At 42.3% G+C, this 20,658-nt stretch overlaps 6 non-coding genes across 6 annotated transcripts; 1 reads left to right on the top strand and 5 right to left on the bottom strand.

The window, feature by feature from the left end:
* Positions 1–1,221: 1,221 nt before the first annotated feature.
* Positions 1,222–1,294, bottom strand: trnav-aac (transfer RNA valine (anticodon AAC)). The gene has a single exon. It is a non-coding gene; the product is annotated as a tRNA-Val (tRNA).
* Positions 1,295–3,272: 1,978 nt separating this feature from the next.
* On the bottom strand, positions 3,273–3,345 carry trnav-aac (transfer RNA valine (anticodon AAC)). The gene has a single exon. It is a non-coding gene; the product is annotated as a tRNA-Val (tRNA).
* A 1,977-nt stretch (positions 3,346–5,322) lies between these two features.
* Positions 5,323–5,395, bottom strand: trnav-aac (transfer RNA valine (anticodon AAC)). The gene has a single exon. It is a non-coding gene; the product is annotated as a tRNA-Val (tRNA).
* Positions 5,396–7,372: 1,977 nt separating this feature from the next.
* trnav-aac (transfer RNA valine (anticodon AAC)) lies at positions 7,373–7,445 on the bottom strand. The gene has a single exon. It is a non-coding gene; the product is annotated as a tRNA-Val (tRNA).
* A 1,977-nt stretch (positions 7,446–9,422) lies between these two features.
* trnav-cac (transfer RNA valine (anticodon CAC)) lies at positions 9,423–9,495 on the bottom strand. Its single transcript has one exon. It is a non-coding gene; the product is annotated as a tRNA-Val (tRNA).
* A 3,673-nt stretch (positions 9,496–13,168) lies between these two features.
* Positions 13,169–13,241, top strand: trnak-cuu (transfer RNA lysine (anticodon CUU)). Its single transcript has one exon. It is a non-coding gene; the product is annotated as a tRNA-Lys (tRNA).
* Positions 13,242–20,658: the final 7,417 nt, after the last annotated feature.

The following is a 20,658-nucleotide window of genomic DNA, read 5'->3' as shown; positions in this document are numbered from 1 at the left end:
TCGAGGCACCATTAAATGATTCAATAATTTATTCCTATCAGTTTTGCAGGCTGGGTTCGATTCACGGTTAGGGAAGAAATTTTGATATCACCGTTTCTTATTCATGAATGCGATGTAATTTTATTAAATTAATTACATGCATCTAATGTGAATAAATAAGAACTGCTTTAATCACCATTAATTAACCGGTAACTTTATTTTGCGGAATGAAAGACATAATAATATGGTTACTGAGGGACAGTCGAAACTTCATTCATTTATTTTGCTCTTTGCATCTCCTGAACTGTTAACCCATATCTCATTTTACACATTGCATTTCAGGAGAATGGTTTAAAATGTTCATTGCTTGAGAGAGCAGCGATCTGGGGCAACATTTGTAAAATTTAACGGGACCGGCTATTTCACAGAAAAAACCGATTCTCTCACATGATGTTTTCAGACAACACACTGACTGATCTTTGCTAGGCCCCAAGTGGATGATCTGACACTTGCCCGCGTTGAGCTCCATTATTCACTGGTCAGGGGAGATTTAATAGAGGTGATCAAAATTAAGGGGGAAACCGTTTCCACTGGCAGGAGTGTCAGCAGGGCTATGGGGGAAGAGAAGCGGAGTGGGACTGATTGGATAGCTCTTTCAAAGTTGCAAAATGAATTCCTCATTATAACCTGCAATTGATAGATTTTAGTTAACCAACGGTATTAAGGGATCATTGAAGTCTGTGAGACACTTCATAACTGTTTCTATTATCATTAATCAACCCACAACATTTTGTTGCACACTGCAGGAATTGCTAACACGTATACCGGATGACAGTCAAACTTCAATAACTTTTTATAGAATCATAGAAAATTGCCTGAACCCCTGTGGTTAATGAAGGGAATTTTAATGGTTGAGTTCCGTATACACCTTGGAATTCTGGAAAACATGGTTTGTAGTTTGCAGAAACGGGGCTTAGATCTGCTGTTGTGAACCGAGGTAAAGCGGCAGGATCCTTGAATAATCTTTCACAATTCAACTGAAAGCAGCCGGAATGTGGAACTTTGAGAGGGGCTGTCTGCACGGTCAGGGCTGGAAACGGAAGTGAGCGAGCGAAACCGTAGTGTTCTGTGTGTGTGTACAACTGTACAGAATAACACAAATGTAACAGGACTTTGTTACATTGCATAACAAATGCGAATTGATCCATTTTTCTACGATTTAAATGAACATGATTTACAAAATGTTTCCGCCCGGTTTCGAACCGGGGACCTTTCGCGTGTTAGGCGAACGTGATAACCACTACACTACGGAAACGCTGAATAAAGCAGTCGCCTTTGGCAATAAATCTATGAATCTATGAAGAAAGTTATTTAAGTTTGACTGTCACCCAGCAAACATTTTACAATTTCCTTCAGTGTGCAACACACATTTTTGTTCGTTTTAATACAATTAATAAGATTCTCACAGACTTCAATTGTCTTTGTCAGAACTGAAACCCCTGACTGGGAATCAAACCTGATTGTTTTCAATGATTATTGGATTGTCCTATGAGGAGAGATTGAGTAGATTGGGCCTATAATCTCTGGAGTTCAGAAGTACGAGATGTGTTGTCATTGAAAGGTACAATTTTCTTGGAGGGCATGAAACGGTAGAAGATGAGAGGTTGTTTCCCCTGGCTGGAGAGTCTCGAACTAGGAGGCAGAGTCTCAGGATAAGGGGCCGGCCATTTGAGACTCAGATGAGGAGACATTTCTTCACTCAGAGGCTTGTGAATCTTTGCAATTCTCAACCTCAGAGGGCAGTGGATGCTCAGTCATTGAGTATATTCAAGAATTTGGGAGTCCTTTTACACAGAATACAGAAATTAACGTTTGTGAGCTCATCCTTTATATTGAGCGGTTTCTCATCCTTCAATCGGTGTCAGCTTTCGCCCAGCTGTTACTTCACAGCACCATACTTCTTTGTAAGTTCGAACTCTGTCTCACCGCGGGCGCAGTCTGGGCTTTTTTCAATCCCCTTCAACACCGAAACACATTAAAGCAGTGATTTTAATTTAGTAGTGTGATATTTTTCGAGGCACCATTAAATGATTCAATAATTTATTCCTATCAGTGTTGCAGGTTGGGTTCGATTCACGGTTAGGGAAGAAATTTTGATATCACCGTTTCTTATTCATGAATGCGATGTAATTTTATTAAATTAATTACATGCATCTAATGTGAATAAATAAGAACTGCTTTAATCACCATTAATTAACCGGTAACTTTATTTTGCGGAATGAAAGACATAATAATATGGTTACTGAGGGACAGTCGAAACTTCATACATTTATTTTGCTCTTTGCATCTCCTGAACTGTTAACCCATATCTCATTTTACACATTGCATTTCAGGAGAATGGTTTAAAATGTTCATTGCTTGAGAGAGCAGCGATCTGGGGCAACATTTGTAAAATTTAACGGGACCGGCTATTTCACAGAAAAAACCGATTCTCTCACATGATGTTTTCAGACAACACACTGACTGATCTTTGCTAGGCCCCAAGTGGATGATCTGACACTTGCCCGCGTTGAGCTCCATTATTCACTGGTCAGGGGAGATTTAATAGAGGTGATCAAAATTAAGGGGGAAACCGTTTCCACTGGCAGGAGTGTCAGCAGGGCTATGGGGGAAGAGCAGCGGAGTGGGACTGATTGGATAGCTCTTTCTAAGTTGCAAAATGAATTCCTCATTTTAACCTGCAATTGATAGATTTTAGTTAACCAACGGTATTAAGGGATCATTGAAGTCTGTGAGACACTTCATAACTGTTTCTATTATCATTAATCAACCCACAACATTTTGTTGCACACTGCAGGAATTGCTAACACGTATACCGGATGACAGTCAAACTTCAATAACTTTTTATAGAATCATAGAAAATTGCCTGAACCCCTGTGGTTAATGAAGGGAATTTTAATGGTTGAGTTCCGTATACACCTTGGAATTCTGGAAAACATGGTTTGTAGTTTGCAGAAACGGGGCTTAGATCTGCTGTTGTGAACCGAGGTAAAGCTGCAGGATCCTTGAATAATCTTTCACAATTCAACTGAAAGCAGCCGGAATGTGGAACTTTGAGAGGGGCTGTCTGCACGGTCAGGGCTGGAAACGGAAGTGAGCGAGCGAAACCGTAGTGTTCTGTGTGTGTGTACAACTGTAGAGAATAACACAAATGTAACAGGACTTTGTTACATTGCATAACAAATGCGAATTGATCCATTTTTCTACGATTTAAATGAACATGATTTACAAAACATTTCCGCCCGGTTTCGAACCAGGGACCTTTCGCGTGTTAGGCGAACGTGATAACCACTACACTACGGAAACGCCGGATAAAACAGTCGCCTTTGGCAATAAATCAATGAATCTATGAAGAAAGTTATTTAAGTTTGACTGTCACCCAGCAAACATGTTACAATTTCCTTCAGTGTGCAACACACATTTTTGTTCGTTTTAATACAATTAATAAGATTCTCACAGACTTCAATTGTCTTTGTCAGAACTGAAATCCCTGACTGGGAATCAAACCTGATTGTTTTCAATGATGATTAGATTGTCCTATGAGGAGAGATTGAGTAGATTGGGCCTATAATCTCTGGAGTTCAGAAGTACGAGATGTGTTGTCATTGAAAGGTACTATTTTCTTGGAGGGCATGAAACGGTAGAAGATGAGAGGTTGTTTCCCCTGGCTGGAGAGTCTCGAACTAGGAGGCAGAGCCTCAGGATAAGGGGCCGGCCATTTGAGACTCAGATGAGGAGACATTTCTTCACTCAGAGGCTTGTGAATCTTTGCAATTCTCAACCTCAGAGGGCAGTGGATGCTCAGTCATTGAGTATATTCAAGAATTTGGGAGTCCTTTTTCACAGAATACAGAAATTAACGTTTGTGAGCTCATCCTTTATATTGAGCGGTTTCTCGTCCTTCAATCGGTGTCAGCTTTCGCCCAGCTGTTACTTCACAGCACCAACTTCTTTGTAAGTTCGAACTCTGTCTCACCGCGGGCGCAGTCTGGGCTTTTTTCAATCCCCTTCAACACCGAAACACATTAAAGCAGTGATTTTAATTTAGTAGTGTGATATTTTTCGAGGCACCATTAAATGATTCAATAATTTATTCCTATCAGTGTTGCAGGCTGGGTTCGATTCACGGTTAGGGAAGAAATTTTGATATCACCGTTTCTTATTCATGAATGCGATGTAATTTTATTAAATTAATTACATGCATCTAATGTGAATAAATAAGAACTGCTTTAATCACCATTAATTAACCGGTAACTTTATTTTGCGGAATGAAAGACATAATAATATGGTTACTGAGGGACAGTCGAAACTTCATTCATTTATTTTGCTCTTTGCATCTCCTGAACTGTTAACCCATATCTGATTTTACACATTGCATTGCAGGAGAATGGTTTAAAATGTTCATTGCTTGAGAGAGCAGCGATCTGGGGCAACATTTGTAAAATTTAACGGGACCGGCTATTTCACAGAAAAAACCGATTCTCTCACATGATGTTTTCAGACAACACACTGACTGATCTTTGCTAGGCCCCAAGTGGATGATCTGACACTTGCCCGCGTTGAGCTCCATTATTCACTGGTCAGGGGAGATTTAATAGAGGTGATCAAAATTAAGGGGGAAACCGTTTCCACTGGCAGGAGTGTCAGCAGGGCTATGGGGGAAGAGAAGCGGAGTGGGACTGATTGGATAGCTCTTTCAAAGTTGCAAAATGAATTCCTCATTATAACCTGCAATTGATAGATTTTAGTTAACCAACGGTATTAAGGGATCATTGAAGTCTGTGAGACACTTCATAACTGTTTCTATTATCATTAATCAACCCACAACATTTTGTTGCACACTGCAGGAATTGCTAACACGTATACCGGATGACAGTCAAACTTCAATAACTTTTTATAGAATCATAGAAAATTGCCTGAACCCCTGTGGTTAATGAAGGGAATTTTAATGGTTGAGTTCCGTATACACCTTGGAATTCTGGAAAACATGGTTTGTAGTTTGCAGAAACGGGGCTTAGATCTGCTGTTGTGAACCGAGGTAAAGCGGCAGGATCCTTGAATAATCTTTCACAATTCAACTGAAAGCAGCCGGAATGTGGAACTTTGAGAGGGGCTGTCTGCACGGTCAGGGCTGGAAACGGAAGTGAGCGAGCGAAACCGTAGTGTTCTGTGTGTGTGTACAACTGTACAGAATAACACAAATGTAACAGGACTTTGTTACATTGCATAACAAATGCGAATTGATCCATTTTTCTACGATTTAAATGAACATGATTTACAAAATGTTTCCGCCCGGTTTCGAACCGGGGACCTTTCGCGTGTTAGGCGAACGTGATAACCACTACACTACGGAAACGCCGGATAAAACAGTCGCCTTTGGCAATAAATCTATGAATCTATGAAGAAAGTTATTTAAGTTTGACTGTCACCCAGCAAACATGTTACAATTTCCTTCAGTGTGCAACACACATTTTTGTTCGTTTTAATACAATTAATAAGATTCTCACAGACTTCAATTGTCTTTGTCAGAACTGAAATCCCTGACTGGGAATCAAACCTGATTGTTTTCAATGATGATTAGATTGTCCTATGAGGAGAGATTGAGTAGATTGGGCCTATAATCTCTGGAGTTCAGAAGTACGAGATGTGTTGTCATTGAAAGGTACTATTTTCTTGGAGGGCATGAAACGGTAGAAGATGAGAGGTTGTTTCCCCTGGCTGGAGAGTCTCGAACTAGGAGGCAGAGTCTCAGGATAAGGGGCCGGCCATTTGAGACTCAGATGAGGAGACATTTCTTCACTCAGAGGCTTGTGAATCTTTGCAATTCTCAACCTCAGAGGGCAGTGGATGCTCAGTCATTGAGTATATTCAAGAATTTGGGAGTCCTTTTACACAGAATACAGAAATTAACGTTTGTGAGCTCATCCTTTATATTGAGCGGTTTCTCGTCCTTCAATCGGTGTCAGCTTTCGCCCAGCTGTTACTTCACAGCACCAACTTCTTTGTAAGTTCGAACTCTGTCTCACCGCGGGCGCAGTCTGGGCTTTTTTCAATCCCCTTCAACACCGAAACACATTAAAGCAGTGATTTTAATTTAGTAGTGTGATATTTTTCGAGGCACCATTAAATGATTCAATAATTTATTCCTATCAGTGTTGTAGGCTGGGTTCGATTCACGGTTAGGGAAGAAATTTTGATATCACCGTTTCTTATTCATGAATGCGATGTAATTTTATTAAATTAATTACATGCATCTAATGTGAATAAATAAGAACTGCTTTAATCACCATTAATTAACCGGTAACTTTATTTTGCGTAATGAAAGACATAATAATATGGTTACTGAGGGACAGTCGAAACTTCATTCATTTATTTTGCTCTTTGCATCTCCTGAACTGTTAACCCATATCTCATTTTACACATTGCATTTCAGGAGAATGGTTTAAAATGTTCATTGCTTGAGAGAGCAGCGATCTGGGGCAACATTTGTAAAATTTAACGGGACCGGCTATTTCACAGAAAAAACCGATTCTCTCACATGATGTTTTCAGACCACACACTGACTGATCTTTGCTAGGCCCCAAGTGGATGATCTGACACTTGCCCGCGTTGAGCTCCATTATTCACTGGTCAGGGGAGATTTAATAGAGGTGATCAAAATTAAGGGGGAAACCGTTTCCACTGGCAGGAGTGTCAGCAGGGCTATGGGGGAAGAGCAGCGGAGTGGGACTGATTGGATAGCTCTTTCAAAGATGCAATATGAATTCCTCATTTTAACCTGCAATTGATAGATTTTAGTTAACCAACGGTATTAAGGGATCATTGAAGTCTGTGAGACACTTCATAACTGTTTCTATTATCATTAATCAACCCACAACATTTTGTTGCACACTGCAGGAATTGCTAACATGTATACCGGATGACAGGCAAACTTCAATAACTTTTTATAGAATCATAGAAAATTGCCTGAACCCCTGTGGTTAATGAAGGGAATTTTAATGGTTGAGTACCGTATACACCTTGGAATTCTGGAAAACATGGTTTGTAGTTTGCAGAAACGGGGCTTAGATCTGCTGTTGTGAACCGAGGTAAAGCTGCAGGATCCTTGAATAATCTTTCACAATTCAACTGAAAGCAGCCGGAATGTGCAACTTTGAGAGGGGCTGTCTGCACGGTCAGGGCTGGAAACGGAAGTGAGCGAGCGAAACCGTAGTGTTCTGTGTGTGTGTACAACTGTACAGAATAACACAAATGTAACAGGACTTTGTTACATTGCATAACAAATGCGAATTGATCCATTTTTCTACGATTTAAATGAACATGATTTACAAAATGTTTCCGCCCGGTTTCGAACCGGGGACCTTTCGCGTGTTAGGCGAACGTGATAACCACTACACTACGGAAACGCCGGATAAAACAGTCGCCTTTGGCAATAAATCTATGAATCTATGAAGAAAGTTATTTAAGTTTGACTGTCACCCAGCAAACATGTTACAATTTCCTTCAGTGTGCAACACACATTTTTGTTCGTTTTAATACAATTAATAAGATTCTCACAGACTTCAATTGTCTTTGTCAGAACTGAAATCCCTGACTGGGAATCAAACCTGATTGTTTTCAATGATGATTGGATTGTCCTATGAGGAGAGATTGAGTAGATTGGGCCTATAATCTCTGGAGTTCAGAAGTACGAGATGTGTTGTCATTGAAAGGTACAATTTTCTTGGAGGGCATGAAACGGTAGAAGATGAGAGGTTGTTTCCCCTGGCTGGAGAGTCTCGAACTAGGAGGCAGAGTCTCAGGATAAGGGGCCGGCTATTTGAGACTCAGATGAGGAGACATTTCTTCACTCAGAGGCTTGTGAATCTTTGCAATTCTCAACCTCAGAGGGCAGTGGATGCTCAGTCATTGAGTATATTCAAGAATTTGGGAGTCCTTTTACACAGAATACAGAAATTAACGTTTGTGTGCTCATCCTTTATATTGAGCGGTTTCTCGTCCTTCAATCGGTGTCAGCTTTCGCCCAGCTGTTACTTCACAGCACCAACTTCTTTGTAAGTTCGAACTCTGTCTCACCCCGGGCGCAGTCTGGGCTTTTTTCAATCCCCTTCAACACCGAAACACATTAAAGCAGTGATTTTAATTTAGTAGTGTGATATTTTCGAAGGCACCATTAAATGATTCAATAATTTATTCCTATCAGTGTTGCAGGCTGGGTTCGATTCACGGTTAGGGAAGAAATTTTGATATCACCGTTTCTTAGTCATGAATGCGATGTAATTTTATTAAATTAATTACATGCATCTAATGTGAATAAATAAGAACTGCTTTAATCACCATTAATTAACCTGTAACTTTATTTTGCAGAATGAAAGACATAATAATATGGTTACTGAGGGACAGTCGAAACTTCATTCATTTATTTTGCTCTTTGCATCACCTGAACTGATAACTCATATCTCATTTTACACATTGCATTTTAGGAGAATGGTTTAAAATGTTCATTGCTTGAGAGAGCAGCGATCTGGGGCAACATTTGTAAAATTTAACGGGACCGGCTACTTCACAGAAAAAAACTATTCTCTCACATGATGTTTTCAGACCACACACTGACCGATCTTTGCTCGGCCCCAAGTGGATGATCTGATACTTGCCCGCGTTGAACTCCATTAATCACTGGTCAGGGGAGATTTAATAGAGGTGATCAAAATTATGGGGGAAACAGTTTCCACTGGCAGGAGTTTCAGCAGGGCTATGGGGGAAGAGCAGCGGAGTGGGACTGATTGGATAGCTCTTTCAAAGATGCATCATGAATTGCTCATTTTAACCTGCGATTGATAGCTTTTAGTCAACCAACGGTATTAAGGGATCATTGAAGTCTGTGAGACACTTCATAATTGTTTCTATTATCATTAATCAACCCACAACATTTTGTTGCACACTGCAGGAATTGCTAACATGTATACCGGATGACAGTCAAACTTTAATAACTTGTTATAGAATCATAGAAAATTACCTGAACCCCTGAGGTTAATGAAGGGAATTTTAATGGTTGAGTTCCGTATACACCTTGTAATCCTGGAAAACATGGTTTGTTGTTTGCAGCAACGCGGCTTCGATCTGCTGTTGTGAACCGAAGTAAAGCTGCAGGATCCTTGAATAATCTTTCACAATTCAACTGAAAGCAGCCGGATTGTGTAGCTTTGAGAGGGGCTGTCTGCACGGTCAGGGCTGGAAACGGAAGTGAGCGAGCGAAACCGTAGTGTTCTGTGTGTGTGCATAACTGTACAGAATAACACAACTGTAACAGGACTTTGTTACTTTGCATAACAAATGGGAATTGATCCATTTTTCTACGATTTAAATGAACATGGTTTACAAAATATTTCCGCCCGGTTTCGAACCGGTGACTTTTCGCGTGTGAGGCGAACGTGATAACCACTACACTACGGAAACGCTGGATAAAACCATCGCCTTTTGTTATAAATCTATGAATCTCTGACGAAAGTTATTAAAGTTTGACTGTCACCCAGCAAACATGTTACAATTTCCTTCAGTGTGCAACACACATTTTTGTTGGTTTTAATACAATTATTAAGATTCTCACAGACTTCAATGGTCTTTGTCAGAACTGAAATCCCTGACTGGGAATCAGACCTGATTGTTTTCAATGATGATAGGATTGTCCTATGAGGAGAGATTGAGCAGATTGGGCCTATAATCTCTGGAGTTCAGAAGAACGAGAGGTGTTCTCATTGAAAGGTATAATTTTCTTGGAGGGCTTGAAAGGATAGAAGCTGAGAGGTTGTTTCCCCTGGCTGGAGAATCTAGAACTGGGGGGCAGAGTCTGAGGATTAGGGGCCGGCTATTTGAGACTCAGATGAGGAGACATTTCTTCACTCAGAGGCTTGTGATCTTTGCAATTCTCAACCTCAGAGGGCAGTGGATGCTCAGTCATTGAGTATATTCAAGGATTTGAGAGTCCTTTTACACAGAATACAGAAAGTTAACGTTTGTGAGCTCTTCCTTTATATTGAGCGGTGTCTCCTTCATTAATCGGTGTCAGCTTTCGCTTGGCGGTTACTTCGCAGCACCAACTTCTTTGTAAGTTCGAATTCTGTCTCACCGCGGGCGCAGTCTGGGCTTTTTTCAATCCCCTTCAACACCGAAACACATTATAGCAGTGATTTTAATTTAGTAGTGTGATATTTTTCGAGGCACCATTAAATGATTCAATAATTTATTCCTATCAGTGTTGCAGGCTGGGTTCGATTCACGGTTAGGGAAGAAATTTTGATGTCACCGTTTCTTATTCATGAATGCGATGTAATTTTATTAAATTAATTACATGCATCTAATGTGAATAAATAAGAACTGCTTTAATCACCATTAATTAACCGGTAACTTTATTTTGCGGAATGAAAGAGATAATAATATGGTTACTGAGGGACAGTCGAAACTTCATACATTTATTTTGCTCTTTGCATCTCCTGAACTGTTAACCCATATCTCATTTAACACATTGCATTTCAGGAGAATGGTTTAAAATGTTCATTGCTTGAGAGAGCAGCGATCTGGGGCAACATTTGTAAAATTTAACGGGACCGGCTATTTCACAGAAAAAAACGATTCTCTCACATGATGTTTTCAGACCCCACACTGACTGATCTTTGCTAGGCCCCAAGTGGATGATCTGACACTTGCCCGCGTTGAGCTCCATTAATCACTGGTCAGGGGAGATTTAATAGAGGTGATCAAAATTAAGGGGGAAACCGTTTCCACTGGCAGGAGTGTCAGCAGGGCTATGGGGGAAGAGCAGCGGAGTGGGACTGATTGGATAGCTCTTTCAAAGATGCATCATGAATTGCTCATTTTAACCTGCGATTGATAGCTTTTAGACAACCAACGGTATTAAGGAATCATTGAAGTCTGTGAGACACTTCATATTTGTTTCTATTATCATTAATCAACCCACAACCACGGGCATTTTCACTTCTGTGTCGGGCTCAGCACCATACCTGAAGATTGAACTTGTTTTGGCTCGTGATCAGTGCGGCTCAGTGAGACTTCGGCCCGTCTCTCCCTTCACAACCCATCAGTGTGGAGAAAAGAACAGGGAATTTTACACATGTGTTGTGCTCTGTAACTTTATTTGAACATGTCATTGCATTTCACGCTGTGTCCAACACAGTGAGGTCCCCCGTGCTGTGTCAGCATTGTATCTTTATCAACACTGCAGCTTTACATTAACACAACCTGACCTCCGAGATCTGGTCCGGTCACATTGCCCGAAGTGAGGAATGAGCGAGAGGGGCAATTCCACCCGGGGATAGAAAAACCTCCAAAAGAACAACAGTATACTGCTTTTGATGTGAAGCCGAAATAGCTCAGTTGGGAGAGCGTTAGACTGAAGATCTAAAGGTCCCGGGTTTCGGTAGGTTTTAGTTACTTTCTGTCTCCTTCACTACAAGAGGAGTGAATGAGGAGAAATTTTACGCTCCTGATGCCGCGTTTCCCAAACGAATGGGAGTGAAACCACATCGGACATGCTGGATCCGGCTCCAACCGTCCGCTGCAGGTGCGAATCCAGTTGGGGTCCCGCCGTCTGCTCTTATACCGGAGCAGTGTTTGTGGGAGGGGCTGTGGTGCGATAATAAATTTTAGAATGAGGTTTGTTCGACCATAGAGCTGTCTTTCTGTTAGTTTCGATTTACACTCTGCCCAGTTGTATATACGAACAGTTAACAATGTTTAACCGATGTGGTGTTTTCAATGATTGAGCAGTAACTCGGTCACCCAGTGTGAGGCTGAAAGACAATCTCGCAGCCTGGGTGCGAGCCTGGCCAACAAGAGCATTGTGGCCGGTTAGCCCAGTTGGTGAAAGCCTGGTGTTAATAACGACAAGGTCGCAAGTTTGATCCCCGTACTGGCCATCAGGATGTTTTCATAATTTTACACTTTTCCCGCACATTTCAAATACAAACTTTATAAGGAAGCCAATGCACACAGACTCACGGGGGATTTATTTGGATTAACATCCATTGCACCTTTGCCACCGGGGCTGAGAGACACATCTTTCTGTTTATTTGTCTTTCTGGGTTTGCTGTTGAACGTTGAACAGGTGGCCTGTTCCCGATAAGGTTAACAGGCAGGTAATAGACAGACAGAGCAGCTCTGACCCCGCGAGAAGGGCAAAAGGCTTCAGTTCAGGACAAATGCATCAATGAAATGTTCGCCGGCACCGAAAGAGACAACATCCAGAGAAAACCACTGAAGGAAATCGATTTCAAGTGGATGCCTACCCGCACTTGGTGCCGTGCTTTCGCGAACACGTCTTTTGTGTTCTCATGTTAAAAATACCATTTTGTCCGAACAGTTTGCCTGGCGCGAAAGGATCTGAATTGCAAAGGAGCAAGCAGGAAACACTGCATTGCTGTGCTTGCTGGCAGGAGACTTGCTGCAGCTTTTCTGGTAGTCTAGTGGTTAGGATTCCAGGCACTTTTACCGCCGCGGCCCGGGTTCGATTCCCGGTGAGAAAACTGTGCGTTTTGGGGCTGTTTGAATAGCCACCATACAACACTGAAATAGCTCAGTTGGGAGATCGATTAGATTTGAACACGCAGACTTTCTGATCTGGAGTCAGATGCGCTACCGTTGCACCATGAGGTCCACAACATAACCGCGGATGTTTGTATATATACTCGTTCCACAAACACTGTTTCATCCCTCCTGCCTTCTCCTGATTCCTCAGTGTCATGCACAGAAGCGCCTGATGCCCTCATTTGTTTAAAGTAACAAGCAGACACAAACACAGGTAATTCGTTCAAAATCTACCTGCAGGTGGCCACAGACACAATAAACAGAGCCAGAGAGACAGACAGAATCGGGAATCTCCGGGAAATAGACAAGCGATGTTGACAAGGACTAAAGCGATTTGTGATCAGAAATTTGCCTGAACCCCTGTGGTTAATGAAAGGGATTTTGCTGCTTGAGTTCCTTATACGCCTTGGGCTTCTGGAGAACTTGTTTCGTAGTTTGCAGAAACGCGGCTCAGACATGCTGTTGTGACCGGGCCGGAGCCACAAGGTTCCTGACTGCAATCAGCGACAAGGCAATGTCGCTGCAACAGGCCCGGCTAGCTCAGTCGGTAGAGCATGAGACTCTTAATCTCAGGGTCGTGGGTTCGAGCCCCACGTTGGGCGGTAGTTATTTTGTTAAACTTTTATGTTGCTTTCAAAGCGTCATTAATTAAGCGATATCCTTGTTTTGCACAATGAAAGAAATGCGAACTGAGAAAATACTGCAGATGCTGGAAATATGAATTGAAACAGAAAATGCTGGAGATACTCAGCAGGTCAGGCAGCATCTGCGAAGAGAGAAACAGAGGTAACGTTTCAGGTCGATAACCTTTCGTCAGAACTATAAAAAAAAAGGTAATGGAACAGATTTTAAGCAGTGCAGGGGATTCAATGAGATCATGGCTGATCTCCTGCCTCAATTCCACTCACCGGCCCTATCGCCATATCCCTTGATGCCCTTACCAGTCAGAAATCTACCCACTTCTGTTTTGAATATACCCAATAACTGAGCCTCCACAGCACTCTGGGGAAGAGAATTCCAAAGATTCACCACTTTCTGTGTGAAGAAATGTCTTCTCTCAGTCCTGAATGGCCTAACCTTTATCCTGAGGCTGTGTCCGCTGGTTCTAGACTCCCCAGCAAAGGGAATCATTCTCCCAGCATCCAACCGATCAAACCGTGTAATAATTTTGCATGCTTCATGAGATCCCCTCTCATTCTTCCGAATTCAAGAGATTACAGGCCTAGTTTACTCAATCTCTTAACACAACCGCTTCCCCGAGGCGTGGCTAGTTCTGGAGCACACGCTTTTAGTGCTGCAGACGGAGTGTTGTCGGAGCTCATTGCATTTGCTGTAACTAATCAGCTCAGCTGTTTCTTAATATCGCTTGGAATTAATCGAATTGAATGAAGTCTGGCTTCTCTCAGGATGGTTACAGACACTTCAGCTTTGTCTTTTGTATTCATCCATCTTTTCTGTTTATTTACTGTATCTAATCGTTTTCTTGATTTTAAAACCCTCTGTCAAATTTCCTCTTAGCCGTCTATGCTCTAAGGAGAACAGCTCCAGCTTCTCTGGTCTATCCACGTAACGGCAATCGTTTATTACTGGAACCAATGAAGTAAATCTCTTCTGTGCTCTCTTCAAATCCTTCATGTCCTTCTGAAAGTGCGGCGCCCAGAATAGGACTCAATACTCCAGCTGCAGCCCAACTAGTATATTATATTATGGTTATCCACAACTTCATGCCGTTTGGACTTCATGTTTCTTTTTATATAAACAAGGATCACACATGGTTTATTAACAGCGTTCTAAAGCTGTTCTGCCATCTTCAACGAATTGTTCACAAACTCCCCCAGTGATATCTGTCCGTTAACCCTTCTAAAATTATTCAATTTAGCTTGTAATCATATCAACTCACAATTTTCCGCATTGAATTTCATCTAAATGTGTCCGCCCATTACAACAGCCTGTCTATGTCATCATTTTTAAAAATTCTTTCATGGGCTGTGGGCGTCGCTGGAAAGACCAGCATTTATTTTCCATTCCTAATTACCTTTGGGAAGGTGGTGGCAAGCCACCTTCTTCAACCGCTGCAGTCCGTGATGTGAAGGTAGTCCCATTGTGCTGTTAGGGATGGAGTTCCAGGATATTAACACAGCGACGATGCAGGACGGTGTGTGACTTGTAGGGGAACTTGGAGGTGGTGCTGTTCCCATGCACCTGCTGCCCTTGTCCTTCTAGGTGGAATAGGTCGCGGGTTTGGGAGGTGCTGCCGAAGAAGCCTTAGCGGTTGCTGCAAAGCATCTTATAGATGGTACACACTGCAGCCACCATGCACTGGTAGCGGAGGGAGTGAATGTTTAAGATGGTGAATAGGGTGCCAATAAACGAGCTGCTTTGTCCTGGATGGTGTCGAGATTCTTGCGTGTTGTTTGTGCTGCTCTCATCCCGGCAAGTGGAGAGTATTCCATCACACTCCTTGTTTGTCCCTTGTAGATGGTGGAAAGTCTTTGGGGAGTCAGGAGGTGCGACACACGCCGCAGAATACCGACCCTCTGACCTGCTGTTGTTGCCACAGTATTTATGTGGCTGGTACAGTTAAGTTTCTGGTCAATGGTGACCCCCAGGATGCTGATGGTAGGAGATTCGGCGATGGTAATACTGGTAAATATCATGGGACGGTGGTTAGACTCTCGGTTGTTGGAGGTAGTAATTGCCTGGCACTTCTGTGGCACGAATGTTACCTGCCACATATCAGCCCAATCCTGAATGCCATCCAGGTCATGTTGCATGCCCATTTCTGACATTATCTTGAAGGGAGGGTCATTGATGAAGCAGCTGAAGATGGTTGGGCCTAGGGCACTACCATGAGGATATCCTGCAGCGATGTCCTGGGCTGTGATGATTGACCTTCAATCACCACGAATTGAAGTCTCTTACTATCTTCTTCACTCTTACATATTTCGTATCCTCTGCAATTTTCAAAATTGGGCCTATACCCCCATGTCCATGACGTTAATGTATGACAAGCACAGCAGTGGCCCGAGTAGTTAACCCGAGGGAACACAAATTTTCACCTCTATACATTACGCAATAACAGCCATTCACCACAACTCGCTGCTTTCTATCCCTTCGCCGCCTTTATATACATGATGCTACTTCCCCTTTTATTGCATGGGCTTCAAATTGTCTCACATGCCTAATATATGGAGCTTTATCAAAAGATTTGTATTGTCCATATACACAATAGCAAATGCACTGCCCTCACCCACCCTCTCTGTTACCTCAGCAAAACACTCAATACAATATCTCATAAAGCTCTCTTCCACAAAAAACATTTGATGTGGGGTCAATTGTTAATTTAAAATCTGATATTATTAGATTTCAGTTACCCAAAGTTATCAAGGGATATGGGGCAAAGCCAGGTGAATGGAGTTAGGCAATAGATCAGCCGTGATCCCCTTGAATGGCTCGAGGGGCTGAATGGCTACTACTACTGTTGCTATGCTCCTGTGCTCCAAACAGGTTTATTCGGGATCGCCTGCTTATATTTCTGGGTTTATGACAGATTACTAGAATCGACAGACAATATATCTGTGATTATGAGGGCTCATTGAGAACAACTGCCTATATATATATATGGATTAATCGTAATTTACTGTAAACTCCAGCCAAGATATCTGGGTTTATCTGGGTTCACTTGGATTACCAGCTATATTATTGGGTTTGTCGGGATTTACTGGGATCAACAGCCTATATATTTTGCTTTCCAGGGTTTATTAGAATTGCCAGCTTACATGTCCAGTATTTATTGGTAAAATGTTCCTGTGTAACAGCCTCTGTCTGTAGCATAACACATTCTGATGAGTCTCCGAGATCACCAGCGGCTCTGCATAAGATTGATTTAGGTGCAACCTCCAGAATGATAAATGCTTATTGGGATCAGTGACTTCTGGATAAAGTATCTCTTAGAGAGCACGGTTCAGTGAACATAAGAACATAAGAACAAAAGAAATAGGAGCAGGAGTAGGCCAATCGGCCCCTCGAGCCTGCTCCGCCATTCAATAAGATCATGGCTGATCTGATCCTAACTGCCAATCTACAATCACAGAACCATCTCCTGAATCTAACAGAATTAGACACACGAAATAGGAGCAGGATCAGACTACACGGCCCCTGGGCCCGCTCCGCTACCCACAGGGCCATGACCGATCCGAACCTAGACTCATGTCCAAATTCCTGCCTGCTCCCCGTAACCCTTAATTCCCTTTACTTCTAGGAAACTGTCTATTTCTGTTTTAAATTTATGTAATGATGTAGCTTCTACAGCTTTTTGGGGCAGCATATTCCATGGACCTACCACCCTCTGACTGAAGTAGTTCCTCCTCATCTCAGTTTTGAAAGAGCAACCCCTTATTCTAAGACTATGCCCCCTAGTTCTAGTTTCGCCCATCATCGGGAACATCCTCCCCGCATCAACCCGATCCAACCCCTTCACAATCTTATATGTTTCAATAAGATCGCCTCTCATTCTTCTGAACTCCAATGAGTAGAGTCCCAATCTACTCAACCTCTCCTCATATGTCCATCCCCTCATCCCCGGGATTAAACGAGTGAACCTTATTTGTACTGACTCGAGAGCAAGTATGTCTTTTCTTAAGTATAGACACCAAAACCGTATGCAGTATTCCAGGTGCGGTCTCGCCAGTACCTTGTACAACTGAAGCAATACCTCCCTATTTTTATATTCTATCCCCCTAGCAATGAAAGCCAACATTACATCGGCCTTCTTAATCACTTGCTGCACCTGCATACTAACCTTTTGAGTTTCGTGCACCAGGACCCCCAGATCCCTTTGTACTTCAGTACTTTCCAGTTTCTTGCCATTAAGATAATAACTTGCTCTACGATTTTTCCTGCCAAAGTGCATAACCTCACACTTTCTAGTATTGTATTCCATCTGTAAAATCTCTGCCCACTTATTTAACCTGTCTATGTCCCCTTGCAGGTTTTTTATGTCCTCCTCACTCACTACTTTCCCTCCCATCTTAGTATCATCTGCAAACTTTGATATGTTACACTCAGTCCCCTCCTCCAAATCGTTAATATAGATTGTAAAGAGTTGGGGACCCAGCACTGACCCCTGCGGAACACCACTAGTTACTGATTGCCAGTCTGAGAATGAACCATTTATCCCAACTCTCTGCCTTCTCTTAGATAGCCAATCCTCTATCCATGCCAGAATATTACCCCCAATCCCGTGATTTTCTATCTTAAGCAATAATCTTATGTGTGGCACCTTGTCAAATGCCTTTTGGATGTCTAAATACATTATGTCCACTGGTTCCCCTTTATCCACCCTATATGTTACTTCCTCAAAGAACTTCAGCAAATTTGTCAAACATGACTTCCCCCTCATAAAACCATGCTGACTTTGTCCTATTAAATTATGTTTATCCAAATGTCCTGTTACTGTCTCCTTAATAATGGACTCCAAAATTTTACCTACCACAGATGTTAGGCTAACTATAGTTTCCAGCCTTCTGTCTACTGCCCTTTTTAAATAAGGGTGTTACATTAGCAGTTTTCAAGTCTGCCGGGACCTTTGCTGAGTCCAGGGAGTTTTGGAAAATTATTACCAATGCATCCACAATCCCTACCGCCACTTCCCTCAAGACCCTAGAATGTAAGCCATCAGGTCCAGGTGATTTATCCGCCTTGAGTCCCATTAATTTACTGAGTACCACTTCCTTAGTGATTTTGATCGTGTTTAGCTCCTCCCCCCCTATAGCCCCCTGTTTGTCCAGCGTTGGGATATTCTTAGTGTCCTCTACTGTAAAGACTGATACAAAATATTCATTCAGTGTTTTTGCCATCTCCATATTTCCCACAATTAATTTCCCGGTCTTATCCTCTAAGGGACCAACATTTACATTAGCCACCCTTTTTCTTTTTATATAACTATAAAAACTCTTACTATCTGTTTTTATATTGTTTGCTAATTTACTTTCATAATCTATCTTCCCTTTCTTAATCAATCTTTTTGTTATTTTTTGCTGTCTTTTAAAGTTTTCCCAATTCTCTATCCTCCCACTAGATTTGGCTACCTTATATGCCCTTGTTTTTAGTTGAATACTATCCTTAATTTCTTTACTTAGCCACGGATGGCTGTCTGTTCTTTTACACCCTTTCCTTCTCAGTGAAATATATATTTTTTGGAAGTTGTAAAATAACTCCTTAAATGTACACCACTGATCATGTATCGTCTTACCCTTTAATCTATTTTCCCAATCCACTCTACTCAATTCCGCTCTCATACCTTCATAGTCTCCTTTATTCAAGCTTAGCATGCTTGTTTGAGATCCAACCTTCTCACCCTCTAATTGAATATGGAATTCAACCATGTTATGGTCACTCATTCCAAGGGGATCCTTTACTAGGACATTTTTAATTAATCCTGTCTCGTTACACAGGACCAGATCTAAGGTTGCTTGCCCCCTGGTCGGTTCAGTTACATACTGCTCAAGAAACCCATCCCTAATACACTCAATGAACTCATCCTCAAGGCAGCCCTGCCCAATTTGATTTCTCCAATTAATATGATAGTTAAAATCCCCCAAAATTATAGATGCTCCCTTATTACAAGCCTCAACTATTTGCTGATTGATACTCCGTCCAACAGAGTTGCCACAGTTCGGAGGCCTATAGACTACGCCCACTAGTGTTTTTTTTCCCTTATTATTCCTTACCTCCACCCAAACTGTTTCATTGTCCTGATCTTTTGACCCAATATCATTTCTCTGTATTACAGTGATTCCTTCCTTTATTAACATTGCCACCCCACCTCCCCTTCCTTCCTGCCTGTCCTTCCTGATCGTTAAATAACCTGGTATGTTTAATTCCCAGGCATTGTCACCCTGCAGCCATGTTTCTGTAATGGCCACAACATCATACCCATATGTAGTTATTTGTGCCATTAACTCGTCTATTTTGTTACGAATGCTACGTGCATTCAGATAGAGAACTTTCAAAGATGTTTTGTGACACTTAGTTCCTGCTTTTGCCCTTTTTATTACTTTACCTTTTACTCCATACCTTCTGCCCCTTCCTGACATGCTCTGGTTTTTAATTTCCCCACTGCTACCTAGGTCTATGACCTTCTCTGTTGTCATTTGTATTATTTGCTCTCTAGGAACCTCCCCCCCACTAGTTAGTTTAAAGCCTTCTCTACAGCCCTAGTTATATGATCCGCCAGGACTCTAGTCCCAGCACTGGCCAAGTGAAGCCCGTCCCAACGGAACAGCTCCCTCCTGCCCCAGTACTGGTGCCAGTGTCCCAGGAATCAAAACCCATTTCTCCCACACCAGTCTTTGAGCCACGCATTTAACTCTCTAATTATATTTGTCCTAGCCAAATTCGCTCGTGGCTCAGGTAGTAATCCAGAGATTATTACCCTTGTTGTTCTGCTTTTTAATTTGGCCCCTAGCTGCTCAAACTCCCTCAGCAGAACCTCCTTCCTTGTCCTATCTATGTCGTTGGTACCAACATGGACCACGACAACTGGATCCTCCCCTTCCGACTCCAAGTTTCTCTCCAGTCCAGAGGAGATGTCCTTAACCCTGGCACTGGGCAGGCAACACAGCCTTCGGGACTCTCGCTCTCGGCTGCAGAGAACTCTATCTATCCCCCTAACGATACTATCCCCTACCACTACAACATTTCTTTTAACTCCCCCCACTTGAATGGTCCCCCGCTCCACGGTGCTGTGGCCAGGTTTCTCATCCTCCCCGCAGTCCCTGTTCCCATCCTCACAGGGAGTAAGAGCCTTGAACCTGTTGGACAAGTGCAAGGGCTGCGGCTCCTCCAACACTACCTCCTGGATCCCCGTACCTGCCTCACTTCTAGTCACACCATCCTGCCCCTGGCCACGGACTACATCTGAATTAATTAATCTAATTGGTGTGACTATCTCCTGATACACAGTTCCAGTTTTTTATATAATCTTACATCGTTACCTTAATACTTATCCCCCATATT

This window comes from Somniosus microcephalus, unplaced genomic scaffold (genome assembly GCF_052327205.1).
Source record: "Somniosus microcephalus isolate GS21.2 unplaced genomic scaffold, FLI_Smic_1.0 unresolved_chr4, whole genome shotgun sequence".
Taxonomy (NCBI): domain Eukaryota; kingdom Metazoa; phylum Chordata; class Chondrichthyes; order Squaliformes; family Somniosidae; genus Somniosus; species Somniosus microcephalus.
This window is presented reverse-complemented; position numbering and strand designations above follow the sequence as displayed.